The sequence below is a fragment of the Chaetura pelagica genome, unplaced genomic scaffold, assembly GCF_000747805.2.
Source record: "Chaetura pelagica isolate M959 unplaced genomic scaffold, ChaPel_1.0 scaffold811, whole genome shotgun sequence".
In the NCBI taxonomy this organism is placed as follows: Eukaryota; Metazoa; Chordata; class Aves; order Apodiformes; family Apodidae; genus Chaetura; species Chaetura pelagica.
Genome location: NW_009952069.1, coordinates 1 through 10,853, shown reverse-complemented (window position 1 = coordinate 10,853; position 10,853 = coordinate 1). Strand labels below are relative to the sequence as shown.

At 46.5% G+C, this 10,853-nt stretch overlaps 1 pseudogene; it reads right to left on the bottom strand.

Annotated features, from left to right (window-relative positions):
• Positions 1-5,829: 5,829 nt before the first annotated feature.
• Positions 5,830-7,189, bottom strand: LOC104395713 (annotated as a pseudogene).
• Positions 7,190-10,853: the final 3,664 nt, after the last annotated feature.

The window sequence follows — 10,853 nt, the reverse complement described above, 5'->3', positions numbered from 1 at the left end:
GCGTGCATTGGTGTACAAGCATTTCAGATATGCTCCTGAGCCCTAAATCTAAATCTACTTCTTTCAGGTTAAAACCATTGCCCCTTGTCCTGTCACTACAGGCCCCAGTAAAAAGTCTTTCTCTGCTCCCTTTATATATTGAAAGGCTGCAATAAGGTCTCCCCGCAGCCTTCTCTTCTCCAGGCTGAACAACCTCAACACTCACAGCCTTTCCTCATAGGAGAAGTGTCCCAGCCCTCTGATAATTTTCATGGCTCTCCTCTGGACTTGCTCTAACAGAGCTGGATGCAGTACTCCAGGTGGGGTCTCATGACAGCAGAGAAGAGGGGGAGAATTGCATGCTGGCTATGCTTCCTTTTCTGCAGCCCGGGATGCGATTTGCTTTCTGGGCTGCAAGTGCACATTATTGTAGTAGTTTGTTGGGTTGTTAGAGGAGCAGGACTGAAGAGGCAGTAGGCTTCTTTTTTTCGTGGAGATCCGGCAAATAATGGTTTGTTTACCGCCCAGAACATCTCAACGGGAAAATAAATCACAAAAAGGGCTACTACTCAAATGACCCACCAGGGACTGAGGCAGTTGGTGCAGTCAGGTCTCGGGTCATAATTGATAAGAGCTGATAACGTGCCGCCCAAGATAAAAAAGCCCTGCCGCTGCGAAGCTCCTGGGACCTAGTCTCACCCTGCATTTCCGTAATGCCTGCAGATCCTAGCGTTCTCAAAGCCGAAATGCTGCCGAAACGACGTTCTCCGCACCGGAGCTGCTAGCGCGCCCCAGCCGCCGTGTGCAGCCGCCATTTTGAAGCTGCGCGTCCTAGCGACATCCTTAATCGTGCTGGAACCGCCCTGCAATACTAGCCGCAGCCGCTTGTCGTTGTTGTTCCCCGCAGCTCACTGAGGCTCCCTGCAGACGCCGAAATCCACTCTAAATTCTTCTGAGAGTTCCTACCCCGAGAAATCTAACCGGCCTCTCACACACACGCAAGGCGTCTTCCCGACTGGGATCAGCGACGGTCACAATAACCAATCCCTCTATTCGGTACTGTTATATTTCTAGTTTGTGTTCTCAGCTTTTGCAGTTAATATCTCCAATTGGGAGTGGGTTGAAATCTCACCGATTCCTCAACTTTAATTGAATTCCTTTAATTTTGTTAATCTATCCTGGATATTTTTCTGTGTTCCTGCCCCTTTAAATAAACTGTGGTTAACTTAGTTAAAACAAAGAAGAGGAGGCTGAGAGACCTCATGAGTCTCTACAACTACCTGAAAGGACATCATCGAAAGGTTGGTGCTGGTCTCTTCTCACAGGTAATTAGCAACAGAACAAGAGGGAATGGCTTCAAGCTGCAACAGGGTAGGTTTAGACTGAACATTAGGAATTTTTTTTTCACAGAGAGAGTGGTCAGACACTGGAATAGGCTTCCCAGGGAGGTGGTTGAGTCACCATCCCTGGATGTGTTTAATGGTCGTTTGGATGTGGTGTTGGTGGAGATGGTTTAGGGGAGAACTTTGTAGAGTAGGGATGATGGTTGGACTCGGTGATCTCAAGGGTGTTTTCCAACCTGAATAGTTCTGATTCTATGAAATAAGTTTCATATTTTACTTTTGATATGGGGAGGTGGTAATTAGTGGGGCTATAACACTTTGATACCCAGCACATCTATGCTGGCCCCAATCTGAGCTGGACCCACAAAAATAATTAGTCATGTGTTCATCAAACCATGACAGCTTGTCAGATCACAGAATTGTCAGAGTTGGAAGGGACCTCTAGAGATCATCTAGTCCAACTCCCCTGCTAAAGTAGTCTTTCCTAGAGCATGTTACACAGGTCTGGATCCAGGAGGGTCTTGAATATCTCCAGAGAAGGAGACTACAGAACCTCCCTGGGCAGCCTGTTCCAGTGTTCTGTCACCCTCACCGTAAAGTTTGTCCTCATATTTAAACAGAACTTCCTGTGTTCCAACGTGTGCCCATTGCCCCTTTTCCTGTCACTGGGAACTATTCAAAAGAGTCTGGCTCCATCCTCCTTGCACCCACTCTTTAGAGACTTATAGGCATTAATAAGGTTTCCCCTCAGCCTTTTCTTCTCCAGGCTAAAGAGACCCAATTCTCTCAGCCTTTCCTCATAAGGGAGATGCTCCAATCCACCAATCAAATTTATTGCCCTCTGCTGGATTCTCTCTAGTAGTTCCCTGTCTCTCTTGAACTGGGGAGTCCAGAACTGGATGCAGTATTCCAGATGTGGCCTCACCAGGGTAGAGTAGAGGGGGAGAATGACCTCTCTTGACCTATTGGCCACACTCTTCCTTATGCAACCATTCGATTGGCTGCCTTGGTGCCAAGGGCACCTTGCTGGCTCCTGGACAATTTACTATCTCCTGGACTCCCAGATTCTTCTCCTTGGAACTGCTTTCCAGCAGGTCCACCCCTGACCTGTATTGGTGCATGGGATTTTTTCTTCCACAGGTGCAGGACCCTATACTTGCCCTTGTTGAACCTCATTAGATTCTTCTCTGCCCAGCTCTCCAGCCTGACCAGGTCATGTTGGATGGCAGCACAGCCCTCTGGAGTGTCAGCCACCCCTCCCAGTTTGGTATCATCAGCAAACCTGTGGAGGATACACTCTGTCCCCTTGTCCAGGTCATTGATGAATAAATTGAACAAGACTGGACTGAGTATTGACCCTTGGGGGACACCACTGGTGACAGGCCTCCAACTCAACCCTGCTGCGTTAATCACAACCCTCTGAGTTCTGTCACACAGCCAGCTCTCAATCCACCTCATTGTCCACTCATCTAGCCCACATTCCTTAAGTTTCCTAATGAGAATGATATGGGAGACAGTGTCAAAAGCCTTGCTGAAGTCAAGATAGATGACATCTGCTGCTCTCCCCTCATCCAGCTGACCAGTTATGTCATCATAGAAGGCTAGCAGATTGGTCAATCATGATTTACCCTTGGTAAATCCATGTTGACCACTCCAAATAACTTCCTGTTCTTCAATGTGTTTAGAGATGACATCCAGAACGAGTTGCTTCATCACCTTCCAGGGACAGACGTGAGACTAACCAGCCTGTAGTTCCTTGGGTCCTCCTTCTTGCCCTTATGAAGACTGGAGTGATATTGGCCTTCCTCCAGTCCTCAGGCACCTCTCCTGTTCTCCATGACCTTTCCAAGATGATGGAGAGTGGCCCAACAATAACATCTGCCAGTTCTCTCGGCACTCGCAGGTGCATCCCATCAGGGTCCATGGACTTACAAATGTCCAGTTGGGCCAAGTGGTCTCTAACTTGGTATTCCTCTACTGAGGGAAAGTCTTCCTCTCTGCAGACCTTTCCCCTTGCCTCCAGGGTCTGGGATTCATGAGGGACGGCTTTAGCAGTGAAGACTGAAGTGAAGACTGAAGTGAAGAATGTATTCAGTAACTCCACCTTCTCTGTGTCTTCCACCACTAGAGCGCCCACCTCATTCATCAGCCAGCCTACAATTTCCCTAGTCTTCCTTTTCCTATTGATATACTGAAAAAAACCTCTTCTTATTTTTAACCACAGTGGCCAAGAGGAATTCTGCTTGAGCCTTGGCGCTTCTAATTTTCCCCCTGCATAGCTTCTCTACGTTTTGGTATTCCTCACAAGTTGCCAACCTCCTTTTCCAAAGGCCATAAACTTTCCTTTTGTTCCTGAGGTCCAGCCAAAGCTCTCTATTTAGCCAGGCTGGTGGTCTTCCCTGTCAACTTGTCTTTCAGGACCTGGGGATGGCCTTCTCCTGTGCCTTTAAGAGTTCTTCCTTGAAGTATGACCAGCCTTCCTGGGCTCTTTTGCCCTTGAGGACTTTCTCCCAAGGGACACTCTCAACCATGTTCCAAAACAGGCCAAAGTCTGCCCTTCAGAAGTCCAAGGTGGCAGTTCTGCTGGCTCCCCCTCTTGCTTCTCCAAGAATTGAGAACTGTATCATTTTGTGATCACTCTGCCCAGGATGACCTCCAACCTTTACATCTGCCACAAGACCTTCTCTATTAACCAGCAGCAGGTCCAGCAGGGCACTTTCCCTTGTTGGCTTCCTCACCAGCTGTGTCAGGAATTTGTCTTCCACACACTCCAGGAACTTCCAGGACTGTTCCCTCTCTGCTGTGTTATATTTCCAGTAGATATCTGGGAAGTTGAAGTCCCTCACGAGAATAAGGGCTAGTGAAATTAAAGCAGTGTAGTTTAGTTTTCAATCCAGTAAAGTCTCTCTCTTTTTCTCTCTTCTTCCCTACCTGGGTGGGAGGGGATCGAGAGCATTGTTGTCGAACCTGAGTCAAACAGTGACAACTAGGCAGCTTTAATTAAACACTAATGATGAAAGAAAATATGTACAATTATATACAAACATGTTCAGTAATGTGCAAAACCCTCTTGCCTCCCCCCACATCCAGCAACTCCCACTGCACTCTCCTTAGCTGTGAACAGTCCTGAAAAGTCCTGGTGTGCTGCCAGAGAGAGAGCAGCAGAGGAGACAGGAGCTGAGGGCAGAGTTATGAGAGTCAGAGATGCATAGCCTAGGGGTCGATGGTGATGGATAGATGGAGTCCTCCCTGGACGCTGGCCATGGACTGAAGAGAAGGGAAGAAGATGCAGGAAGGAAGTTGTCTTCTGTGATCTCTGACCTTTATCTGAGCTTATGTAGATATATGGAATGGAATATTTCTGGCCAATTTTGCTGTCCATCTAGTTCAGCCTCTCCTACGGGGGGGGGTCATACATCTCCTGGTAGTGTCTGAAGCGGCAGGGCAAAGATGTGACCTTGGAGTCTCGGCAGTTACAGAAACATTCCAGTGTTATCAGTCCACTAGCTGGAACACTTGCTGCTAGTTAAAAGAGAGCTTACTGAAGGAAAAAAAAAAGTCAGTAAAAGGAAAATTGGCTTCATCCTGGCTCAAACCAGGACATTCCACCCCTTATTCCATACCATATATATTACAAGTAGGCTCTATATTTTACCAACTGTCAAATTAAGGATTCTCCCCCAGAGTCAGATTAGATCACCTTGATGTACACATACTTCACCATTCTCCATCATCGCACACCAGGTATGTCCAAGTCCCTGAGCAAAAGCAACACCCCGGACAGGTTTACCTTTGCCTGAAGCAGGATAAACCCAAACAGTTTTACCCAGCAGGTTTCTTTCATGTACCACAGGGACTTTATCCTCATCTGCAGTATGTATCCATCATCGCACACCAGGTATGTCCAAGTCCCTGAGCAAAAGCAACACCCCGGACAGGTTTACCTTTGCCTGAAGCAGGATAAACCCAAACAGTTTTACCCAGCAGCAGGTTTCTTTCATGTACAGGGACTTTATCCTCATCTGCAGTATGTAAAAGGTCTGACTGAGCCAGACCAGCCCAATTGATGGATCCCCTGGTATTAACTAACCAGGTGGCCTTTGCCAAATTTTTGTCCCAGATTTTGAAAATTCCACCTGCCTTCACGGTAGCTTTTAACAGACCATTGTACCTTTCAATTATCTCTGAGGCTTGTGCATCTAATAATTGAATCATCATCAAGGTTAGAAAAGATCTTCAAGATCATCAAGTCCAACCATCGGCATAGTACTGGATATGGTATATCCATTCAATACCATGTTCTTTAGCCCAATCAGTCACAAGAATGTTTTTGAAATGAGTCCCATTGTCTGACACAATTCTTTCTGGAGTACCGTGTCTCCACAAGATTTGCTTCTTAAGGCCCAGGATAGTATTCTGGGCTGTGGCATGAGGCACCTCTGATCATCTTCGCGGCCCTCCTCTGAACTTGCTCCAACATCTCCATGTCCTTCTTATGTTGGGGACTCTAGAAGTGGACACAGAGAGTGGAGTAGAGGGGGAATACCAAATTGCTCTAAATGCTCGCCACGTTTCTTTCGATGCAGCACAGTATACAATTGGCTTTTTGGACTGTGAGCACTCATTGCCGGATCATGTATAATTTTTTGTCCACCAGTATCCCCCAAGTCCTTCTCTCTCTGCAGGGCTGCTCTCAATCCATTCATCCACAGTCCGTACTGATACTGGGGATTGCCCTGACCTATGTGCAGGACCTTGACCTTGCTGAACTTCATGAGGTTTGCACAGTCCCACTCCTCAAGCCTGTCAAGCCTGTCAAGGTCCCTCTGGATGCCATCCCTTCCCTCTAGGGAATCAACTGCATCACTCAGCTTGGTGTCATCTGCAAACTTGCTGAGGGTGCACTCAATCCCACTGTCTGTGTTGTTGATGAAGATATTAAAGAGTCCTAGTCCTAGTACAGACTCCTGAGGGACACCACCCATCACTGGTGTCCACTTGGACACTGAGTCATTGACTGTAACTCTTTGGATGTGGCCAACCAGCCAGTTCCTCATCCATCTAACAGTCCATCCATCAAACCCATCTCTCTCCAATTTAGCAGCCAGAATGTTGTGGGGGACCATGCCAAAGGCCTTACAGAAGTCCAGGTAGAGGGCATCAGTTGCTCTTCCCTTGTCCACTGATGTGGTCGCTCCATCATAGAAGGCCACTAGATTAGTTAGGCATGATTTGCCCTTGGTGAAGCCATATTGGCCATCTCTAATCACCTCCCTGTCATCTGTATGCCTCAACATATCTTCCAGGAGGATCTGCTCCATGATCTCACAGGGCACAGAGGTGAAACTGAGTAGTCGGTAGTTTCCAAGGTGGTCCTCCTTTTTACCCTTTTAAGAAATGGATGTGATGTTTCCCTTTTTCCAGTCACTGGGGACTTCTCCCAACTGCCATGACTTCTTAAATATCATGGAGAGTGTCTCAGCAACTATGTCAGCCACTTTCCTCAGGACCCTGGCATGCATCTTGTCGGGTCTCATGGACTTGCTTATGCTCATGTTCCTCAGATGGTCTCTTATCTGATCTCCGATGTTGGGAGTTTCGTCTTTCCCCCAGTCCCTGCCTTGAGGTTCAGGGGCTTGAGAGATGTGGGAAAAGAGATTTTCATTGAAAACTGAGTAAAAAAAATGTTTGTTGTTATTCTTCTCATCCCTTTCCAAATTCAGTTCCAGCTGTGCCTTAGCTTTCCTGATCCCATCCCTACACCTCTGGGAAGCATCCCTATATTTTTCCCAGGATACATGTCCCTGGTTCCACTCCACGTGCATTTCCTCCTTGCACATTAGTTTGAACAGCAGATCATTAGCCATGCTGGTCTCCTGCCTTCCTTGCCTGATTTCTTACTCATGGGAATTGAGAGCTCTTGTCCTCTAAGAAAAATTTCCTTGAAGAGCTGCCAGCTCTGTTCAGGCCATGAGGGCAGTTTTCCAGGGGGTCCCATTCACTAAATCCTTAAACAACTCAAGCACATACTCAGTTTGCTATAACGTATAAAAACATCAGGTAAACTAGAGCAACACAGCAGTTAATTTTTTCTTTACTTTGCACCTGAGCTCATTTCACTTTTAATTGTTATCATACCTACACCATCCTAATAAATTTCATACATGTATAGATAATTTATGACAAAAATAATATGTAGCCAGGCCTATTCCTAATGTAATACTCAGCAAAATAAGTCACACCTTTTGAAGTAATTTTGGATAATTTTCACATGGAAACAAATTAACGGGGTATGGGTTTATTACAACCCTGATACTTTTGCCCTATTAAGGTTTGGTTCTGTTTCACTGTTAAGAACAAATGAGTTTGTTTCATTCATCCTTACTAATAAAATAATTAAATTAGCAAATTAGCCATAACACGGATAAGATCCTAGGTCTCCCTGATAATTCTACTTATATGTTGTAGGAGCAATTTGCCCTAATTAGTTGCCCTGAAAAGAAAGACTGAGAGAGTTGGGGTTGCTCAGCCTGGAAAAGAGAATGCTTCAAGGAGACCTTATTGTGGCCTTTCAGTATCTAAAGGGGGCTTATAAGACAGAGACTTTTTACCAAGGCCTGTAGTGATAGGACAAGGGGCAATTATTTTAAATGGAAAGAGGGTATATTTAGGTTAGACATTAGGAAGAAATTCTTTACTGTGAGGGTGGTGAGTGTCCTGGTTTGAGCCAGGATGAAGCCACTTTTCCTTTCATTGATTTTTTTTTTTTTTTCCCTTCAGTAAGCTTTCTTTTAACTAGTAGCAAAGTGTTCCAACTTGGACTGATAAGAGCTGGAATGTTTTTTCTAAATGCTGGGGCTCAAAGGTCATGCCTTGCCTTTACTCAGACACTACAGGTAGGAGGCTGAATTAGACAGCAAAACTGGCCAGAGATATTCCATTCCGTATATCTACGTAAGCTCAGAGGATGACAGAAGACAACTTCCTTCCTTCTTCTTCCCTTCTCTTCCGCCCGTGGCTGGCATCCAGGGAGGACTTTGTCCATCCATCACTGTCGACCCTTGAGAGCTTGAGCTCTCCTGACCCTCATCACTCTGCGCTATCTCCAGCAGCTCTGGGACTTTTCAGGACTGTTTGCAGCTAAGAAGAGTGCTGTGGGAATTGCTGGGGGTGGGGGGAAGCAATAGGGGTTTTGTACATTTCCTGAACATATTTGTATATAATTGTATATATTTTCTTTTATCATGAGTGTTTAATTACAGCTGTGTAGTTCAGTTTTCAATCCAGTAAACTCTCTCTCCTTCCCTACCTGAGTCATAGGGGATCGAGAGTGTTGTTGTCGAACCTGAGTCAAACAGTGACAACTAGACAGCTTTAATTAAACACTAATGGTGAAAGAAAATGTGTACAATTATATACACGTGTTCAGTAATGTGCAATGTACAATTTATTGGAGGTTCCACCGAGATTTGAACTCGGATTGCTGGATTCCAGAGTCCAGTACTGGACTCCCCTCCAGGTGAAAGCAAACTGTGGCCTTCACTCTGGTGCTAGAGGAATAGGGAAAAAGGCATGAGCAACGTCAATAGTGGCAGACCACCTGGCTGCTTTCGACTCCAACTCGTACTGAAGCTCTAGCGTGTCTGGCACAGCAGCACTGAGCGGTGGTGTCACCTCATTCAGGCCACGATAGTCCACTGTCAGCCTCCACTCGCCATCAGGCTTTCACACTGGCCGTATAGGACTGTTGAAGGGTGAGTGAGTCCTGCTGATCACTCCCTGGCTCTCCAATTGCCGGATCAGCTTATGAATGGGGATCACAGAGTCTCTGTTGGTGCGATACTGTCATCTATGCACCATTGAAGTGGCAATTGGCATCTGCTGGTCTTCAACCTTCAGCAATCCCACTAAAGAAAGGTCATCTGAAAGGCCAGGCAAAGTACGCAGCTGTTCAGTGTCCTCAGTCTCTACAGCTGCTATACCAAAGGCCCACCGGTACCCTTTTGGGTCACAGAAATATGCTTTTTTGAGATAGTCTATGCCAAGGATGCATGGAGCATCTGGGCCAGTCACTACAGGGTGCATTTGCCACTCCTTACCAGTGAGGCGCCTCCACAACAGTTGTTGAGATCCTCCTGTCACTGCAGAAATAGTGACCGAGTCTGTCCCTTTATGATTCGATGGCATTAGGGTGCACTGTGCACCAGTGTCCACCAAAGCTTTATACCTTTGTGGTTCTAATGTGATAAGCCACCACATCCACGCAGTCCAGTAAATGCAGTTGTCCCTCTCCTCCCTCTGGTTGGAGGCAGGGCACCTCTAATATTGAGCATTGGAGGTCAATGCACCATCTTGGGTGATGACTGGTGCAGCCTTCTTCTTGCAAGAACCATCTCCTGCCTTTGTTCTGTTTAGTAGCTCTTGCACGCGTATCTGGTGAATATCAGTGGGTTTCTTGTCCCAGACTCTCATGTCCTCTTTAAAATAATTACTTAAGAGAGACCACAGGTGGCGCCGAAGTGGGTCCCGTCTCTCTTGCTGATGTCTCATAGCAGGACATCTCTTAATGGCTGAAACACGTGACCAGTTGTCTCTAGGGAGATTCTAGAGTTTGCCTCCACATCTGTTTGGCATCTTATTCTTTCTGTCAGTCATTTGTTCAATGGCTGAGGTGTGGAACTGATGGGAATCAGAGATCGTGTCCCCATACTGTCGTGCTTTGAAAGCCACTTCACACACAGTTGGTCTTGCGTCATCATCAAAGCATCCCATAAAGAATATACGGGCATGCGCTGCTGGTACAGCCTGAGCAAACCTCCGGAACATTTGTGTGTCACACAGGACGTCATCAGGATTTGTAAGTCCATCTTTATCATAGATAAAGAAGAAACTGCACAGCAGTTTCTTTCAAGTATGTGATGGCTTTCTCAAGAGTGGGTGTTCTGCTTCGGCACCATTCGATGTCACCCTTGTGGGGGTATCTCTCTCTCACAGCTGAAAGAAGTTGGTCCCACAGGGTGGTAGTTCCCATCTTACTACCAAGTGCTCTATCAATACCAGCATCTCCGGCCAGGGATCCCAACTGCTTGGCTTCTCTCTTGTCCACATTATAGGTTTCAGCCCCACTATCAAAGCATTGGAGCAACCAAGGAAGAATTCCCTCACTGTCAGTGTGGGTGAAGTCCTTTCTCATGAGGTGCAGTTCCTTCATAGAGAAAGGCTGGACAAGATCATTGTCGTCATCTGATTGAGGAGGGCCTGCTGTTCTATCTGTTTGAGAGGTACCTGCTCCATCAACTGCTTTAGAATCATCTGCTTTCTCAGTTTCAGTCTCTGTTGTTGCTTGAAGAAACTCTGGGTGTCTCAGACAGGAACGGGTAAAATGGGAATAGCGTTCCACCTTTGCTTTGCTCCTGGTCACAGGATGAACTAGCTTGATTCGAATGGGAGTGGACTTAGTCTTTGCATAAGCAGTTGTTTTTGTAGCAGCACTTCCAGAGGCAGCTGTTTCTGTAGCAGTACGAGTGGTGG